At 34.4% G+C, this 11,991-nt stretch overlaps 1 long non-coding RNA gene across 1 annotated transcript; it reads right to left on the bottom strand.

The window, feature by feature from the left end:
• Positions 1–418: 418 nt before the first annotated feature.
• LOC134527408 (uncharacterized) lies at positions 419–7,791 on the bottom strand. The gene is made up of 2 exons (XR_010074187.1): positions 3,790–7,791; positions 419–3,698 (listed from the first exon to the last, which is right to left on the bottom strand). It is a non-coding gene; the product is annotated as an uncharacterized LOC134527408 (long non-coding RNA).
• Positions 7,792–11,991: the final 4,200 nt, after the last annotated feature.

The following is an 11,991-nucleotide window of genomic DNA, read 5'->3' as shown; positions in this document are numbered from 1 at the left end:
CTAAACACAAAGAGAAATTGCGGTTTTGATAAAATATGGTTGAAAACTGAAACCGTATCTGACTGTGAGCCTGCAAGGAAGAAAAGAAAAGGAAACTGCTCAGAAGCCACTGTAAAGGACGATTTTAGGAGGATGTACCTTGAGATTTTGGACACAGTTATCATGCAGCTGAATATTCGGTTTCAATCATTGCATGATTTGAAGTTCATTGAAATGTTTGAACCAAAAAAATTCTCAACATTTTCAGATGTTTTCCCCGAGGAGGCATTCCAAAAATTAAGGACACTCTATGGAAAATTTTTTGATATTGTTAGGCTGAAATCTGAATTGAGTGCTATGTTTACATCTAAACATTTTGAGGGAAAGACAGTGCAAGAAATGCACCATTTCCTGTATCAAAATGAACTCCAAAGTGGACTTCCAGAACTCTATAAACTGTGTGTAATGGTTTCAACTATTCCTGCTACATCGTCATCCGTAGAACGTTCGTTTTCTGCACTAAGACGAATAAAATCATTCACAAGAAATGCGCAAGGACAAAGTCGTTTGTCTGCACTCTCCATCATGTCCATAGAAAAAGATCTGTTGGTGCAGATGAAAGCCCGCAACTCGTTTTTCGACGAAGTCACGGAGCAGTTCTGCAGGAAAAACCGCAGAGCCGAGTTCCATTATAAGTAAATACATGGTGAGTGACAATTTGATATCTTTGTTAATTCTTCTCTTTAAGTTTATCACAAAAAATTTAATGTTGTTACCAGTTTTATGTTTAATTATTTTTTTTAAAAACTGCCTAAACAGCACCATTTTGCTCCCTGAAAACCAAAATTTTCCGGGAGAGGGCCCCCGGACCCCCCTTCTTCCGGGGGGGTGGGGGGGGTTTGGATGTATTCTATATTGCATGCGTTACCAAATTTGTCAGGATACGCCCCTGGTGCTCCGTGTCGTAAATGTTTGTTTTTTATATATTTTTTATTAAAATTTTCTTAAGTGAATTTTTTTATAAATTTTAAAAAAATTTTCATTAAAATCGGATAATAAATAAAGATTTTAAAGATGGCGGCCGTAACGAAAATTGTAACGGTGACGTCATCATTCAAAATGGCGGATAACACATCGCCGGAATTTTCTAGAACATAATGACATCATCCAAAATGGCAGATCCAAGATGGCGGATACAAAATGGCCGTCGGGGACAAGGTCAAGGTCAACGGTTAAGGTCAAGGTCATCCAAGATGGCCGCCGTGACGTCACAATTCAATATGGCATACCGACAATCACAATCCACAGCCTTAAAGCCTGCCGCAGAACATACATTCGTATACTACTCCTATCAATACCACAATCTCTATTCGTTTTATATTTAATTTTGAGAAGTTCCCTGGTGTATCTTCGAAAATAAAGGACTAGTAACAATAAAACTAAAATGTGATAGTAGTATAGGATAACCGGTCCTGAAACAGGGTTCTGGGTGTGGTGCCGGGTGCCGAGCCACATCTCCGACGTCACGTCCATCTGTGACGTCACGGCGGCCATCTTGGATGAGTGTAACGGGACACAGTGTAACAGGACAAGTAGGACATTGACGGTTGACCCTCAAAATTCGTCAAAATTGGGCAAATATTGCCCAAAATTCCTCAAAACTCGCCAAAATTTACATTTCTTAGGAAAAAAATTACGCCAAAAATTCTCAAAAAATTCCACAAATTAAAAATTTTTCTTTTCGAGGGAAAAATTTCCCGTTTTAGTCCATAAAAAATCCCAGCAGCTGAAAATTCCTAAAACTGGCTTAAGCATCCATGTCTACAGCCTCCGATAAGCCATTTCTAGGAATAAGGATACCATGACCGCCATTTTGAGATATGACGCCATCGTTGCAGTTTCCGTTACGATCGCCATCTTTAAAATCTTTATTTATTATCCGATTTTAATAAAAAAAATTAAAAATTTATAAAAAAATTAATTTATAAAATATTCATAATTTTTTTAAAAAAAAACAAACATTTACAACACGGAGTTCGGAGTCCTTGGTTCGAACCCGACAAAGACAAAAAAAAATTAAAAATAGCTACAGGCTCCTTCCTCAATGGTGGCTGCATGCAGACTGACTACCACCACTTTTTTTCAAAGCATATATATCGTCACCTAGTATGACGTCACGTCCGCCATCTTGAAATTTGGACGCCATCTTAAAAAACCTTTATTTATTATCAAATTTAAATGAAAAAATTCCAAAATTCATCAAAAAATTAATTTATTTGAAATCCATTTGATTAGATCGATTTATGTCCTTGGTTCGATTCCCGGCGAGAGTAAACGGCCGATCCTTCCTCCATGAAAGCTACCTAGACTGATATACCACCAACAATACCAAGGTACATATATCATCAGCTGGTAACACGACATGTCCACCATCTTGTCTTCATCCGCTGGAGACCACCATCTTGCTTTCGTCTGCTAGAGTGTACCGATACCATGTTAGTATAATTATCTGGTCACCATAACTTTGTCCTCAACTGTAGACACTGAACTTTGTCCTTAACCAAGAAATTTGACCTTGACCTTGTAATATGACTTAGACCTTGACCTTGAAATTTGACCTTGAACTTGAAATTTGATCTTGACCTTGAAATTTGACCTTGACCTTGAAATTTGACCATGACCTTGAAATTTGACCTTGACCTTGAAATTTTACATTGACCTTGAAATTTGACATTGACCTTGAAATTTGACTTTGTCCTTGAAATTTGACTTTGTCCTTGTCGACCATCATGGATCCGACATTTTATGTTCAGTACATGCTACCAGGAGCTACCACCTGCTGGAGTACGCCATCTTGTGTGTGCACTTGTATTATAGAGTACATTTCCATCAATATTATGGTGGATTTCTCCGTGTGCTCCTGATTATTCTTGTCAATATTATGGTAGTTTTCTCCGGGTGCACCTGATTATTCTGCACCACACCTTACCTCCCTTCACAAATTTTTGAGGTTATGAACAGAGGTAGGCGGATGCTGAAAGCTCGTGGACCAAGGCTCATGAAGTGTTTTGATGTGCGGAGGGGTTAGTTAGAGTATCAACAGGGCTGACTGGTCATGCACACTCACAATACACCATTAGAGTATTACTTAATGATAAAAAAAAGGACAGTTTCAGATAAATAATTTATTTGTATAAATTATTTTAAATTACACCCTGACTTTTTTGTAATATCACTTGGATTTTAAATTATTTCGTTAACATAATACTGATTTTATTATATTTAAGTTTTATCTTATCTAGGGCCCCACAGAAAAAAAAAATTAAAATTGTCTTACAATTATTACATGATGAATTTCTTACAAAACATATTTTTTTTTGTTTGTTTATCAAAATATCTTTAGTCCATGTTACATTATTTCGTTGCTTGAAAATTATATATTAAATAAAATGTTGCGTTGGTTCAAATAAATTTCTTTAAAATAGAAGAGAAGACAAGTTTGACGAGAAGTCCGATGAGGTTAAGTCCACGAAATTTTCACATAGGTAGAGTTGATTAAAAAAAGGTTAGTAATTCATGCCAAAAATAATAAAATAGTCGTCGGCTTTCCTGAATTAGGTGCGGTCACTTCATTTTGCTTCCGGGCTGCCGGGGACAGGCCCCCAACACCACAGCACAAGTTGGTTCAAGTTTACCGCATGGCCGGTATCGTGGAACCGCTAATTAACATAAAAATAACAAAGAATATTAACACGCCCGGTGCTACAAACATTTCCCTACGTTCTTAAGAAATAATACAACAAAACTTACCACTTAGTGCGGTTGAAGATGCTTAATGCATCTTAAAAGCTTAAAATCACCCAAGAAAGAATTTTGGAGTTACTACAACATGGCGTCAAGGTGCTGGAAAAGACCGTTTGTGGTCTGTAAGTGCAAGACGAAGAAGGACATTGAACATAGCACTCGTAGAGAGTACCCTTTTTTACAACAACAAAAGTTCGATTATTTCTGGAGCATTAATTCTATTACAAAAATGATTGACTTATAATTTCTTAAATATACCTTCACATATTTACTATAATAATTAAATTGTAAACACATTATTCATAATAGATTCAAAAAAATACATTGACACAATAAAAAAAAAATTGATGTGTTCAAACATTTAAATGACACATAATTATAATTATTACAACTTCGTTCAGAATTAACTTTTAAATATTTAAATAACACATTACCATTAATAAATACCAATATAGAATACTGAAAACGTGTAGAAACCAGTTCGCCCAAAAAAAAAGAAAAATAATTATAAATAAATTAGTTGAGGAAGTGCCACCACATTACAATGGCACACACTCCCCCCCTCAAAGCAGACGCTACTTTCTTAAAATATTATGTATTATTAGTTTTATATTATTTATTTATTTTTATTTATATTATTTTTATGTATTTAAAATTTTAAATATATATATATTAAAAAGTTGCCATTAAAACAAAAGAGGCATAGTAATTAATGATGTCAAAACTACAAAGACTGTATTAGATATAGAAAACAAGAAATTAAATGATTATACTGCTGAAGAAACAAACACCACAGACACGAGCATAAAGCCTATATATATATACTGAGAAACAACAAAATATTATCCTTACAAACTCAATACTCAATGAGAAATATTCACCTCTTCTTACAATTATTATATAAACTGGGGACCACTCATCCCTTCTTATAAAAAATTATTTAAATGCTCGCTCAAGAAAATTCCATAGAAAACTTGGTCTCGACATCAACATCAATTAGCTGAACGTAGGATGCTCACATACCTGCGAGAGAAAAATCTCAAAGCTAAAGAATAAATTAATCGAAGATCAAAATACCAAAATACAAAAATATTTTCAATGTGTGATTGTAGAACAAACAGGACAGAATGGTGGTACAAGTACCCAGGACAACCAGTTACATACTATATATTTAAAAGAGGACCATACCTCATATAAAATGCCCGTCGGCTTATTCAGAATAGTGGGGACTCTTTACCTCCTACTTATTCAGCTTAATGGGGGGGGGTTCTCCTACCTCCTCCATATTAACAAAATTGGGGATTCTCTACCCCTTCTTATTATAAAAAAAAAACTTGGGGATTCTTTACCCCTACTTAAATTCTAGTTAGTAAGATCCTGATATTATGATACCGCTCTGAAGACTGCAGCTTAAACAACACATGAAGATAAACATGAGCCCAAACAAAAGGAAAACAAAAGTCTTTAAAATGCTTATTCAGCGACAACACAAAATTGAAAATAAACAGAGAGAAAACGGTCGTCCAAAGGTGAATGACTAAGTCCCATACCTTAGACACTCAAGAAATAATTTAGTACCTGCAAAAGCAAGCTTGACCACTAACACAAAATATAACATGAACAAAGTTAAGATTCAGCAAAGGTGAAGTGAATAACAAAAGAACTGCCTGCAATTTATTAAGAGGAAAAAATTTTTTGAGAAGAAATCAGTTGAAACCATACCTTACAATGAAGCATGTGTCACTATAAGACAATCCCACCCAGCAGAACTCCACTACATGAAATTCACCAGAGATGGCTGAAACGGTGAGTCGCAGCAACACCGAGCCGAAACTGCAACCACCCTAGCAAACTCCATGCAGCAGACACCCCACCTGAGAGATGTCATACAGCAACAACCCTAGTACACAAATCAAAAACAAGAACAGTATCTAAGTTAAAAAAAATGTTAAACACAAATTTAAAAAAATGATTAAATAGATGACACTACACGGTGTAAAGTGTGGAACACATGTGGAATAGCTGTGTCGTGTGGAGCTGTGTAAAACACACAACACACCACATCCCCACATGAACTAACACACATAACCTACAAAACAGAAATATCAAAAAAAAAGTATATGTTTTGGATGACAAGACAAGAAACAAAACGGATTTATTAAAATTTTATCTTAAAAGATGACACTAGCAAGACAAACAAAACAGAAAAGCAATTAATCAAAGTTAGCACAAAAAAAATTAATTATTATTTAAAAACAAATAAAATCACAAAACGTTATTAAACTAAAATGAAACTATTATTAAAAATGAGTGATTGGATCTTCCATGGTAGATATATGGTTTGATAAAAAAAAGACTGAGGCCTGCAAAAATGAAAAGTGCTGGTGAAGCCTAAACACTTCTCAACAGGACTTGGCACTGGCTCATGGCTCTGGCTCAGAGGACCTGCCTAAAATAAAAAGTTTGCTCTCTGGCTAAACTTGACCAAAGTCAACAACACAATTAAAAACACAACCCAAATATCGTCTGGAAGTCTCTTACTCCCACAATAGAAAATTGCATACATACATTAAAACTATAAAACCTTTATAATAGTGCTTAATGAAAAGTTTTAAAAGAGAAAACGACAAAATTCTAACAAGAAATCCACTAACCTTTAACTGCATCTCACTGAAACAAAATAATTAGAAATAAAATAAAATAGTGAAATTTAAATAAAGCAAAAAAAATATTAATAGGCTCAAGAGAAAAAAATTTAAATGAAGATCAAACACAACCTAAAAAATGTTACTCAAATACTTGATTCAAAGATACTGCAGATTAAATACTTATTAAACAACTTCATCACTTCAATTATTAAATCGTGCAATGAAAAGCACTAGAACACACATTAAATGAACTCATTAGGAAAACGGCAAAATGTCTCTTAAAAGAAATTAGATAAAATACATACCCAAGATGACCTACAACAAAACATGGGCAAGGAAACAACATTAAAATGATTAAAACCACCTGCTAAAAAAAGAACTTATTAAACGATGGCAACAAAACAAGAAAATATACCTATCATGGTTAGATTATGAAAAACGTGCCCCAAATGGTGATACACGAAAAGTAAACAAACATCACATCAATTAAATATTCACTGAAGAAACCACAGACTTCTCAACTTATGGCAATCTGCAAAAAAAATCAGAAACATTGAAATATTATGAAAACGAGAAATAATGCTCAAACAATTCTCTCACGAACAAAACTTGCGACAATATTTAATTCAAATACCTTTTAAAATTATATTAATAAAGAATGTGCAAATAATGAAATTAAAACCACGACAATTTTATTGGTTAAAAGGAATATAACTTTTAAAACTCTAAAACAACTTGCGACAAATTAAACGAAAATTACCAAACATAACCTCAATCTTACATGGTTAACTAAAACAAAAAATATCAGTGTAGAAATTAATCTAGTTGTTACACCCAACCTTAAATTACGTGCAATGAAGAACACGAGAACTCATGAAAATAAAACATGAAGATAACAAATGACTCGCCAAAAAAAAAAAAAAATACGAAAATACATACCCCAAATGCAAACTACTAACCACATGAAAATTCAAACTAGGAAAACCCTACAATCAAACTTACTTCCCCAAAACTAACATACAAACAATTAAGACTTGTCGCGACAACTTAAAACTAGGTACCATGGTTTTTTTTTATATTTTATTTTTATGTGCACAAACCTGTTATTACATTACTTTTACTTAATATGTTTTTATAGGCACACCTTAATTTATATAGAAAGTTTCTTGGGACTCAAAGACTAGGATCGGTGGGTGATCAGGCCACGATCTACTGAGCCATAGGCCCAAATGAAACAAAGCACTTAAAAGAATAAACTAAATAACCTACTCAAGCTAACTTGTAAAGAACCTGGATAAAAGCAACACAACTGGTGTAAACAACCGGACTACCAACCTCACTGATACAAATATAGCCAAAAACTGAAAATACTAAATTTGTTTAAATTATGAAAGAGACATACTTTAACGAGCAAAACTTTAATTCTCCTACCAATTAAATGTCACTGATGACAAAAAATTTGAAACTGAAAATACCACTTCACGATTGAAAATATGAGGAGAGTAACATATGAAATCAAGAAATCTGTTAAAAAAAAAACTAACTTCATTAAATACCATATAAAGAAAACACTTGAAATAAAAATAGATTGCCATAAAAAAAAGATTATCACCACTATGCTCACCATTAAATTAAATAGTTAAAATAATACTTGAAGATCATAGATAAAAAAAATATTTTTAGGTTAAACCAACAGTAAATAGAGAAATAATATGAAATTATTTAAAGGTTAAAAACGTATAAAACTTGTCTAAAAAAAAAAGTTGTTTACTCAAAATATATATATATATTTAACCCATGACAAAAATATTATTTAAATATAAAAAAAAAACAACATCAAAACAAGCTTCAGAACCACAGGCTCTGCTACCATTACTGCACCACACCTTACCACCCTTCACAAATTTTTGAGGTTATGAACAGAGGTAGGCGGATGCTGAAAGCTCGTGGACCAAGGCTCATGAAGTGTTTTGATGTGCGGAGGGGTTAGTTAGAGTATCAACAGGGCTGACTGGTCATGCACACTCACAATACACCATTAGAGTATTACTTAATGATAAAAAAAAAGGACAGTTTCAGATAAATAATTTATTTGTATAAATTATTTTAAATTACACCCTGACTTTTTTGTAATATCACTTGGATTTTAAATTATTTCGTTAACATAATACTGATTTTATTATATTTAAGTTTTATCTTATCTAGGGCCCCACAGAAAAAAAAAATTAAAATTGTCTTACAATTATTACATGATGAATTTCTTACAAAACATATTTTTTTTTGTTTGTTTATCAAAATATCTTTAGTCCATGTTACATTATTTCGTTGCTTGAAAATTATATATTAAATAAAATGTTGCGTTGGTTCAAATAAATTTCTTTAAAATAGAAGAGAAGACAAGTTTGACGAGAAGTCCGATGAGGTTAAGTCCACGAAATTTTCACATAGGTAGAGTTGATTAAAAAAAGGTTAGTAATTCATGCCAAAAATAATAAAATAGTCGTCGGCTTTCCTGAATTAGGTGCGGTCACTTCATTTTGCTTCCGGGCTGCCGGGGACAGGCCCCCAACACCACAGCACAAGTTGGTTCAAGTTTACCGCATGGCCGGTATCGTGGAACCGCTAATTAAAACCCTAGAACTCTGTCTGGGGTCATTGGGGACCCCAAGCATCTTTCATGTGGCGGAAGGATGTCTAAAATTTAATCTACAAGTCTGAAGTTTAATGACTTTTCTTGCAGCATTAATTAGTTTGCTCATTGAAATTTACGACAAGTTCTACGCACTTGTTTACATACAATTCATAAAAACAGTTAAGATGGGGTCATTTATGACCCCAGATAGATTAAATGTAACTTTTGCTAAGATTTCAAAAACCTATGTATATCCCAGAGATTTTAATGTACATGAGTCGGGTGGGAGTACAAAGACTGGTAGACACTGGGAGTTAACTGGTTGTATTGCCAACTAATTGTTTAGTTTGTAATTGTCAATTGGTTTTCCCGTCTAACACTTTTCATTCCACCAGTCAGGTGGACAACACTGATTTCAGAAAGCGTAATTTGGCAACATTGATTTTAGTACACGTTAGTTGGCTACTCTGAGTTGGTGATGCTACCCTTTGTTGTTATTGTGAGCTAACCTCAAAGTTGTAGATTGAGATTGTTAGCTAAATAACAATTTTGTGTGGGTGTTTTGGGATTCATTCTAGTTCAGTTATGGAAGGTGTAAATTTTGCACGTGGCTACAGTGTAGAACAAGCTATGGAAGACTTGTTTCATAGCAGCAGTGATTCAGATGGTAGTGATGCTGATGATGATGGGACAGAGACACAAATAGAAGAAAATGATGACATTTGTCTGAATGAAATTGAAGTAGAAGAAAATTATACTTCGGATGAAGAAAGAGAAAACCAAGATACAATAATTGTAAGTAGAAGTAGAAATATTGACTGGAGTACTAAAGAACCAACAGTTCGTAGGTTACCATCTCGCAACATACAACGATTTGTATCAAGTATTCCTACTACAGTTGTTGTTAACTCGGCTACTGATTGCTTCAAACAGTTTTTTACAGATGAAATGATAGATATTGTAATTCGGTACACCAATCAACGGGGAAATGAACTGAAAATGTCGGGAAAACTATTAGACTGGCGTAATATAGACAGGCGCGAGCTAATTTCATTTTTAGGTTTGCTGATTATGTATGGTGTACAAAAGGGTCGTGGGAAACCTATTGAAGAATTTTGGGATTGTGAATACGGCATTCCTCTTTTCCGTGCTACTATGTCACGGGTACGATTTCAGGCAATCTTGCGTTCCCTTCGTTTCGATGATTGCAACACAAGACTTGAAAGAAAAGAAAGGACTGGAAATAAGGCTGAACCTATACAAGAACTATTTGATTTGTTTGTTGTGCAGTGCAAAACATCTTTTATACCTTCTAGTAACATTACTGTAGATGAACATCTTTGTGTATACAGAGGTCGATGTAGTTTCAAGGTCTACATTCCTTCCAAGCCAGGAAAGTATGGCATTAAGATTTGGTGTGCTGTAGACTGTGAAAATGGTTATTTGGTGAATCTTCAGATTTACACTGGAAAATCATGTGATGGAAGGGAAGTGAATCAAGGCAAGAGAGTGGTCACAGATTTAGTGAAACATCTAGCTCAGAGTGGCAGAAACATTACCACTGACAATTTTTTCACGAGCTTTGACTTAGGTCAAGAATTGTTGAAAATGAACTTAACTCTTGTAGGCACTCTACGCTCTTCACGAAAAGAAATCCCAAATGAGATGCTACCTTCAAAAACTAGAGAAGAAAACACCACCAAATTTGCATGCAGTGGCAAAACACTATTAGTTTCTTATGTTCCAAAAAAAAATAAGGCTGTGATTCTCTTGTCTACACAACATCAGTTATTCTCAGTACCAGTAGAAAACAACTTGAAAAGAAAACCGGAAGTTGTATTGTTTTACAACTCCACAAAATCAGGCGTTGACACACTCGACCAAGTGAGCCGTCATTATTCTGTAAAAAAGGGAACGAAACGTTGGCCGTTAGCTATATTTTATGATCTCGTTGATCTTGCTGCACTCAACGCCTACAGACTTTTCTGCGTAGGCTTAGAGAAAACAGAGAGACGTCTGTTTCTAATGAAGTTGGCTAAAGAAATGGCAAAGCCTCAAGTGGAGCACCGTGTCGGTTTACCACAAGCAAGAAACACGGCTATTGTTAGTAGCATCAAAATGTGTGGATTTGGTGATATTCTAGAAAAAAAACATCCAGAACCAACCCCAAACAATCAAATGAGAAAGCGAGGAAGATGCTTCATTTGCCCCCGGTCAAAGGACACCAAATACAGTTCAATCTGCAAACGATGTAATATATTTGTGTGCAAGGAACATTCTGAAACATTAACTACATGCAAAAACTGTGAAGACGAGTCTAGAATAAATTCTGATGGAGGTGATTGAATGATGTTTGCAGTTAAGTGAAAGAAACTTTTCAAAATGCTGCAAATGTCGTGTAATACTGTATAGTGAACACTAAGAAACATTAAACCATGCAATACCTATGGAAATAACTGGATCAAATTCTGATAAATATTTCCGATACATATTGGCAGTTCAGTAAAATTTTCTTAATGGATTATAGGATGGGGTCAAATATGACCCCAGACAGAGTATTAAGGAAAATTGAGCAGACAGAGTTGTAGGGTTAACATAAAAATAACAAAGAATATTAACACGCCCGGTGCTACAAACATTTCCCTACGTTCTTAAGAAATAATACAACAAAACTTACCACTTAGTGCGGTTGAAGATGCTTAATGCATCTTAAAAGCTTAAAATCACCCAAGAAAGAATTTTGGAGTTACTACAACATGGCGTCAAGGTGCTGGAAAAGACCGTTTGTGGTATTTAATAGAGGTGGGTCGAAAAGTATCAACCTGATACTTTGTCACTGATACGCGACTGTATCAGGAACGGCAAACGAGTACACTTGAAAAGTATCTGAGACTTTAGTATCAGTTCAGAATTCACCTGGAACAACAT

The sequence above is a fragment of the Bacillus rossius genome, chromosome 1 (genome assembly GCF_032445375.1).
Source record: "Bacillus rossius redtenbacheri isolate Brsri chromosome 1, Brsri_v3, whole genome shotgun sequence".
NCBI classification, from domain to species: Eukaryota; Metazoa; Arthropoda; class Insecta; order Phasmatodea; family Bacillidae; genus Bacillus; species Bacillus rossius.
The sequence above is the reverse complement of the archived record's forward strand: the minus strand, read 5'-3'. Positions and strand labels throughout refer to the sequence as shown.